At 32.1% G+C, this 9,421-nt stretch overlaps 1 protein-coding gene across 1 annotated transcript in view; it reads left to right on the top strand.

Moving 5' to 3' along the window:
* Positions 1-341, top strand: part of LOC112002316 (disease resistance protein RPV1) — a 92,319-nt gene extending 91,978 nt beyond the window's left edge. Inside the window, exon 10 of the mRNA XM_065765715.1 lies at positions 303-341. The gene's annotated coding sequence lies outside the window, so the exon portion shown is untranslated. The remainder of the gene's footprint in view (positions 1-302) is intronic.
* Positions 342-9,421: the final 9,080 nt, after the last annotated feature.

Genomic DNA, 9,421 nt, shown 5'->3' with positions numbered 1-9,421 from the left:
AAACTAAAAGTTAGTAAGAATAAAAAAAAATTACTATAAATAGCAAAAACACTGTTTTTGAGGTCTTAATGAAGGAATTCGCTTAAATTTTGGCGATGCTCATGGCATTTGGTATGCGTCTAGATCAGAATGTTGTTTCCCTTCAACCTGCCAAATTTCATGCAATTCCAACATTTTCGCCCCAATGGCCTCTCCTGGCACCTCCCTTTAATCTTGCGTCGTGACTTGCTACGCTTCTGCTGTTCCAGGAAGGTATGTGCTGTCTGTTCTACATCATGTACCCAAATGTTGTCTTGCTCAAGGATATAACAAGGTTGACTTAGTGGATGGATGAGATGTTTAGACTTGAAGAGTGTTTGACACTTGAGTGTTGACCATTTAGGATGAGGGAAATGAATGGAATAGAAATGAATGAAAAGAATAATTTTAGGATATTCATTTTTTTCTCTTATTTGAGAGTTTTAATGGAAGAAATGAAAAGTTCATTCATGTGTTTGTAAAATTAAGTAGGAGAGAATGAAATAGGTAGGAGAGAACGCTTATTTCTCTTTATTTCCTCAAAACCTTAAATTTTCATTTCCCCTTCGAATACCCTTATATATTAAGTATTTTATTTTAAAATGGGGATCTAATCATAATATTATGATTAAATGATTCCATTAATTTTTTTCTCTATTTTTTTAGAGGGTTTCAACTTATAACGTTCGATTCTGATGATGGTTTTTTATCATTAAACTAAGACACTAATCAGTTTTTGGAGTAGACAAAAATTAAACCCTAGATCTTTTATTTAATCATCAGAGACTTTACCAATTTAGCTAATTTGAATCCACATTTTTTTTCCTATGTTACTCTTAAACAATGCTACTTATCTTCCGTTCCTTTCCATTCCATTATTTTAAAACTTCCAAAAAGAAAAGAATTACTTAATTTCACTTCATTCATTTCTTTTCCATTTCGGTATTCTATTCCAATTCATTCCCTTATGATTTACTCATTTCATTCCATTCCATTCCTTTATGAACTCTCAAAACAAAGTGTAGAATTAGATAGCTAGCTCATATCATGTGGAACAATGTTTGTTTGCTTGACATTCTTTTAAATGTTTATAGGCAATACACCCTGTTTAAAGTTGATAATAATCAACATAGCTAATTGCCTATTAGGAAGAGCTGGTAAAAAGGGTGTACATGTCAATATATATATATATATATATAATTGGAGGAATTGTTGCTAAGTGCTCGGTCAACTTATTGGCATTGAATAACATTGGGGGTCTCGTGATCAGTCCCCTTAAAGTGTAATTTTCTTAGGTACTATGAATAACATTGAGGGTCCACAAGTGAACACTAGTTTCTTTGTTTTATCTTGACGCATTTGGCCCTTCATTAACAGAGTTTCCCAAATTCCACCCAAAAAATCCCAAAAGAGAACAAGTTACAGAAAAAGTGATAAAAGAGCATGCTTGCAATCTGAAACCAGAACTTTAAACATCATTATAACTTTCTTATGATCTCCTTGCATTGGGAGGTACCATGAAATTCTATATTCAGGTTCACTTATAAATAAATCAGAAACAAAATATGTGTTAGAAGTTCATATTGTTCAATTTCTACAAGAATCAATTGTGAGTAATGTTCTTCTCAAAAAAAAAAAAAAAAAAAAAAATTGCGAGTGGAGTTCTTCAAATTGTGTTGGCCTAATTTTCTTCTTAACTTGCACATGAGAGTGTCACACTCACAATTCCACAAACAAGACCTCCAGAAAGAAACAGATTCTACGTGTCAGCCAATACTGCTCTTTGTCCCTATCCCTCTTATAAGTTTGCAACTCACTCATGCAATTCGATCAATCCATTGCTTTCCTACCCACACATAACACCAGTTTGCGTCTCTGGTTTATAGTACTCTTGGCAAGCTTTTCTGCAGTTACATTGGTTGGCTTATTTATTCCTATTTCAATCCTTATCCTATATTCAAGCCTATTCAAGGGCAGCCCTCATACCAAAGAAGGTTTTAAGATATGTGTAATAACAATTTTGGTGTGGACTAGATTTTTTCTTCTTTGCAAACATTCTGTGTCATTCCAATAAGATTTCAATATTAAGAGTCTACTAATACGTTGTCTCCTATGATGCAACAAATCTAATTAATTGTTACATATTTTACAAATTAAGAGGGCCGTTTGGTATGGTAATTTAAGTAACACTTTTCAGTTTTTAAACAATATTACATGTATTTCTACATACTTTTTCACTCACACATATTTCCAAAAAATAAAACCTAAGGTTAAATTACATAAAGACCTCTTGGGATCTGAATCAGTTGCAAATAGACCCCTCGTACATTCAATTTTATGTTATTAATCCTCAGGCAAAATTAGCAATGGGACGAAGGTAGTTGTATGACTGGATTAGGACAACTTAAAATGCTTAAGGCGGTGATTATTTTGATTGACATATGTATGCAAAAGGGAGATGCATATGTGATATCATGAAATGGGAATCTACTGATACAATTTCCCGAAGGTTAAATTTTGGAGAATCAAAGGTACATATAACTAATAATTTTCCATTAAAAAAAAAAAAAAAAAAACAACTACAACTAATAATCCACGTGTTTTGTATTTTATGATCATGATGTATGTTTTTCATATTTTATAGATATTGTAAACACAGAATTATTTATTACATGCTTTGATGGCAATTTTTCTTGGAAAAACAATGTTGCGAATTTGATTGGTGTGTTTTCGGTGTATTTGCTTCATTTGATCGATTTGCTGGAGTTGTAAATTAATTATAGTATTATGAATTTATGATATTTGAAACCAAATGTTAAAGAGGGTTTAGTGTTTTGAATATCAGCTTAAATTGGTCGCAAATCTACATAATGCCTGGAAATATATAAATATTATATAATAGAGTATAATATATAAAAAGTAACAATTATTTCAAGTATTGTCTATTTTTTAAAAAGATTTCTACAAGTATTTTTTTTTAATCTTTTTATCTCTACAAATATATTATTTTCTTATTTTGGTGCATCTCCTTCTTCAAGAAACTTTCTTCTTCTTTTATTACGTAACTAATTTGGAACATCAACTACAACACAACTATTGGGACAAAATTGGGAAATGCCCTGTTTGGGCAAAAATAGCAGCATTATGCCCTTTTCTCCAAACTAAATAGGGAAATGCTCCTGTTTTGTAACTCGACAAACGAAAAATCGAGTTATATTGAAAAACTCGATTATTCAATAGGCGAGTTATGTGTGAACTTTGTACCACTCTGGACTACCACCGTGGCATTTTGTTTCTGAAAAACTCGATAATTCAAAAACCGAGTTATATAACCGACTATGCAGCTATCGAGTTATGCGCTTGTTAAATATCTGTCTATCCTGTCTTGGTGTCAGGTGTACGGTACAAGTCTTGAACATAACTCGATATTGTATTAATCGAGTTATAAAGTATACTCGAACTCCGTAGAGTCGAGTTATTCTCGTATATTATCTGTTCATCCCTTCCCATTGAGAGTGTCTTGCATTTCGGCTGAACTGGTTGCACTCTGCAGCTTTGCTCCACAGTTGCGTCCAGACTCAAGTAAAATTTGTATCACCTCAGGTAAAAAACTCACATCATAATTTTATCGCAATGGTATTTTTATTTGATATTGTAATGAATTTTTATTTTTTTGGTTAAATTTTTAATTTTATGGCAATGGTATTTTTTTGGTTGAATAAGTACATTGGTATGATTTTGGTTGTTTGTTGTAGTAAATGTTGGTTAGAAGAAATTGTATTTTTTTGGTTGAATAAGTACATTGGTGTGATTTTGGTTGTTTGTTGTAGTAAATGTTGGTCACAAGAGATTGAAATCTTGACTATAGCAACATTTTATATTGCACATAATCATTATTTTCTAAAAGTTGATGCACACTGTTAACTTGATCATTTGCTGTTATTGTATTCAGCGTCAATGTCTGGTTCTGGCAACCCAGAAATTTATAGGCCTCACGATGTGTTCACTTATTAGGGGTCTCGTGATCGGTACCCTTAGGTGTAATTTTTTTAGGTACCACGAATAACATTGAGGTTCCATAAGTGAAACACTAGTTTCTTTGTTTTATCTTGACGCATTTGGCCCTTCATTAACAGAGTTTCCCAAATTCCACCCGAAAAATCCCAAAAGAGAACAAGTTACAGAAAAAGTGATAATAAAAGAGCATGCTTGCAATCTGAAACCAGAACTTTAAACATCATTATAACTTTCTTATGATCTCCTTGCACTGGGAGGTACTATGAAATTCTATGTTCAGGTTCACTTATAAATAAATCAGAAACAAAATATGTGTTAGAAGTTCATATTGTTCAATTTCTACAAGAATCAATTGTGAGTAATGTTCTTCTTAAAAAAAAAAAAGAATTGCGAGTGGAGTTCTTCAAATTGTGTTGGCCTAATTTTCTTCTTAACTTGCACATGAGAGTGTCACACTCACAATTCCACAAACAAGACCTTCAGAAAGAAACAGAATCTACGTATCAGCCAATACTGCTCTGTCCCTATCCCTCTTATAAGTTTGCAATTCACTCATGCAATTCGATCATTCCATTGCTTTCCTACCCACAAACAACATCAGTTTGCGTATCTGGTTTATAGTACTCTTGGCAGCTTTTCTGCAGTTATATTGGTTGGCTTATTTATTCCTATTTCAATCCTTATCCTATATTCAAGGGCAGCCCTTATACCAAAGAAGGTTTTAAGTGGTGTGGACTAGATTTTTTCTTCTTTCCAAACATTCTGTGTCATTCCAATAAGATTTCCATGTTAAGAGTCTACTAATACATTGTCTCCTATGATGCAACAAATCCAATTAATTGTTACATATCTTACAAATCAAATCACCACAAGCATAGAAGTTTTACCAGATATTGAGAGAAATAAAAAATAAAACTACTAAAGTCAAAAAGTAAAACCTAAGGTTAAATTACATAAAGACCTCTTGGGATTCGAATCAGTTGCAAATTGACCCCTCGTACATTCAATTTTATGTTATTAATCCTTAGGCAAAAATTAGCAATGGGCCGAAGGTAGTTGTATGACTGGATTAGGACAACTTAAAATGCTTAAGGCGGTGATTATTTTGATTGATATATGTATGCAAAAGGGAGATACATAGGTGATATCGTCAAATGAGAATCTATTGATAGGATTTACTGAAGGTTAAATTTTGGAGAATCAAAGGTACATATAACTAATAATTTTACATTCAATTTTATGTTATTAATCCTTAGGCAGAAATTAGCAATGGGCCGAAGGTAGTTGGCTGACTGGATTAGGACAACTTAAAATGCTTAAGGCGGTGATTATTTTGATTGATATATGTATGCAAAAGGGAGATACATAGGTGATATCGTCAAATGGGAATCTACTGATAGGATTTCCTGAAGGTTAAATTTTGGAGAATCAAAGGTACATATAACTAATAATTTTACATTCAATTTTATGTTATTAATCCTTAGGCAATACATTTAGATTAGGCTAGAAAAAAACACAAAAAAAAAAAAAAAAAAAAAAAGAAAAAAGAGAACTAGTTCATTATATCCATGATTCAAGCAACATTTTGAAATTGACCATTTAATAATTTTAAATTCTCACCCACCTTGATATGAACTGTTACACATAAAACTTACCCANACACATAATTATTTATTACATACTTTGATGGCAATTTTTCTAGGAAAAACAATGTTGCGAATAATTGGATTGGTGTGTTTTCGGTGTATTTGCTTCATTTGATCGATTTGCTGGAGTTGTAAATTAATTATAGTATTATCAATTTATGATATTCTAAACCAAATGTTAAAGAGGGTTTAGTGTTTTGAATATTAGCTTAAACTGGTCACAAATCTACATAATGCCTAGAAATATATAAATATTATATAATAGAATATAATATATAAAAAGTAACAATTATTTCAAGTATTGTCTATTTTTTAAAAAGATTTCTACAAGTATTTTTTTTTTATTTTTATCTTTTTATCTCTACAAATATATTATTTTATTATTTTGGTGCATCTCCTTCTTCAAGAAACTTTCTTCTTTTATTACGTAACTAATTTGGAACATCAACTACAACACAACTATTGTTATGGTCACCGCTAGATTCTCTACTCAATATTGGCATTATCTTTTTTGGAAGCACACTTGACTCATTAAGTGTATCTATAAGATTCTTTTGGGCATGGGTTATCGCTCTGTCCACAAAGTATACGCATACTAAATAGGAGTAAGAAGTTCATAATTGTGACTAGCCACAAACTTGCTTACAATCCATTTTTTAGTGCATCCAATTCTCATTTTTTCAGGTTGTAAACCTAATCTTATTTTCTTTTGATATCTTTATGACGAAACATTTCTCTCAAATAGAAATCTTCTATAAGTGATATATATATATATATATATATATATATATTCATTTCACAATTCAAATGCTAATATATAGAGTGGCAGTCAAACATGCACACTTTTTTGTGGGTAAGTTTTTAGTGTAAACAAGTTCATATCAAGGTGGGTTGAGTAAATTTAAAATTATTAATAAATAGGTTCATTTCATGTTGACTTGCAATCAATGCGAAATATTAATGACTCGGTTTTTGTTTTTTTTTTTTTTTTTTTTTATAAGATAGAAGTTTACTCTAGCCTAATCTAAATGTATATATGTGTGAAGCTTTCTCCTGGAGATTTGAACTCCGGCTCTTGCCTCCCACACTCCACAAACACTTATACTTGTGGAATGATCATCGCACCAAAAGTGTGCGGTGGTATGACTTGGTTCATTATTTGTGTCAATAAGATGAGTTAACCCATTTTGATACGACTCTATTTAATCCATACAAATAAATGCTATTTTTATTTTAAAAAATTAAATACAAAATTATTTAACGAAAAGAGTTTGATGACTTGCAACCAGCATGAAATGACTCGGTTCATTATTTGTGCAAGGCGCTCATTTAGATACAAATCTGTTTAACTCACATAAATCAACGTTATTTTATTTATAAAAAATTAATTTCAAATATAAAATTGTTTAATTAAAAGAGTTTGAATGGTCATTGATGGGTGAAATTATGATGTGTGGCAAGAATGAGCATAATTGAGATAACATGGCAGCTTATCAAATGCATGAGGAGCTTTAGGCCAAGCTCTCTTGAGCGAGAAAATCTCAAAGTCTACTAATTCCTCATAGTGAAACATATTTAATTCTAAGTACCTACCCCCACCAAGGTCCCCAATTCTCGTCCTAATCTCCAAAACTAGATAAAATTCAAATTTTAAGTTCAAGCTACAATGACAGAAAAATCTATGAAGGGTAGGACAAAATTGTCCTTTGCCTTTTTCGGGCAAATTATATAGCCTTATGCCCCCCTTTCTAAACTAATTAGGGAAATACCCCTCTTTTAAAACTCGATTTACTACAAATCAAGTTAAGTCCTATAGTAGTTTTTTTAAGGAGCCTATAGTGACGTTTTAAGGACCTATAATGGCGTTTTGGAACTCGGCCTTGATGAACTCAAGTTATAGGTAAAAAAAATTGCCTATAACTTGATTTTATGGAAGTCGAGTTAAAAAACGCTACTATAGGTCCTTAAAATGTCATTATAGGCTCCTTAAAACGTCACTATAAGGCTTCGGAAATTTTTTTTTTTTTTAAACTCGATTTGTAGTTAATTGAGTTTTAAAAGAGGACATTTCTCTAATTAGTTTGGAAAATGGGGCATAAGGCTATATAATTTGCCCGAAAAGGGCAAAGGGCAATTTTGTCCATGAAAGGTATGAACTTTAACCTTACGAAAATCTCCTAAGCAATTCCTTTCATCCCTCGTTGGCAAACCAGTGGTAGTTTTTTGGTCTCTTTCACTCCTCTTTGCGGGTATTTGTGGACGAGGACACACCACTAATCAACCGTATCATCAGTTTTATTGATAAAATTATTCTTCGAAACTCTAAGCTTTCGACTATTTTATTAAAGGAAAAAAAAAAAAAAACTTTTTTCATTATATCTTTCTTAGATTATGCGTTTCTAACTTTAAGTAAAACTTTATTGGAATGAAATAAGAACTTTTAGATTGTATGTGTGGAAGCAAATGGTCCGAGGACATATTAAGGCTATGGGTCCGGCTCGAGGACGATCAAAGGCCCACACATGTGTAAGCCAAGGTTTAGCACGTGTGTCAAGACTGAGAAAGGAAGAGATCAAGTCCATTCAGGACCGGACTAAAGCCAAGAGTAAGAGGTCCGAGGAGAAAAGGTTAACTAACCTGTCGCGAAGGACCACGGGAGGTAGAAGCACCTTGGAAGTCCTATATCTGACTCCCTACACAGGAAAGTAAAGCTCTAAGGGAGATAACAGAGTCGTGTGAGCAATGGAAGGGGGAAACATCTGGCAAGGTGACTACCACCTCCACATTTAATGCTTTGCACCAACTGAACTAGCTGCATTTATGAGGAAAAGACACCTGAACAATAGCTACACAACTCACATCTCTCTCTCTCTCAACCACCTCCAGAAGGGTTTTGATGGGACAAGCATTCAAATGGCTCCCTTGAGACGTACAAATGGAGGGCTAAGATGCAATGTAAATGGATATATAAGGAAGAAAATCCCTTTGAAAATGGGATGAACATTCTACAAGAGAAAAAGAGAGAAAATTTGTATGAGATTGTAAAAATATTAGCCTTAACTATTGTAAGAAATCCATCCTCGGATTTACCCGAGGATAGAGTTATGTTAAATCTTGGTCTCTTTCGTTTACGTTAATCCTGTTAGTATTGTTTTTCTATAGCTTGTAGCCATCTTAGCATTGCAATTGACTTGTAAGCCCATTCTCTTACAAATTTAATGTACTGGGCTTGAAGAACTAGAAATTATTAAGTTAATTGGGCTTGGGCCTCTTTTCCAGTCCTTATAGTATGATATTAGTATTTTAATTGATGTTATCTGAAGTTGTGTAGAATTTATTTGTTTACAATTATTATTATAATTTTTTTTAGAATATTAAGTATTTTAACACACGCACACGCACAAGGGGAGAGAGGATAAGATATTAAAGAAACTAATAGTGGTGTATATCCAAAAAGGCCTAACTTTTAGATACACAACATAGACTTTAAACCTCTATAACTCACACTCATTTTCTAATATGGAATTACCCCACTGTTTTTTCTTTTGAGAATACTAAGTATTTTAACACAATTATTATTATAATATATATGTGTTTACAAAACACAAAAATATATTAATCAATTTAGTCATATTCTTTAAATGAGTGAATAGGTTCTATTCATGAATCATGTCAACTTTTTTTTTTTTTTTTTTTTTTTTGTTTTTTTGTTTTTTTTAATTTAATGATGTGGAACCTCG

This window comes from Quercus suber, unplaced genomic scaffold (genome assembly GCF_002906115.3).
Source record: "Quercus suber isolate HL8 unplaced genomic scaffold, Cork oak 2.0 scaffold_648, whole genome shotgun sequence".
Classification (NCBI taxonomy): Eukaryota; Viridiplantae; Streptophyta; class Magnoliopsida; order Fagales; family Fagaceae; genus Quercus; species Quercus suber.
The sequence above is the reverse complement of the archived record's forward strand: the minus strand, read 5'-3'. Positions and strand labels throughout refer to the sequence as shown.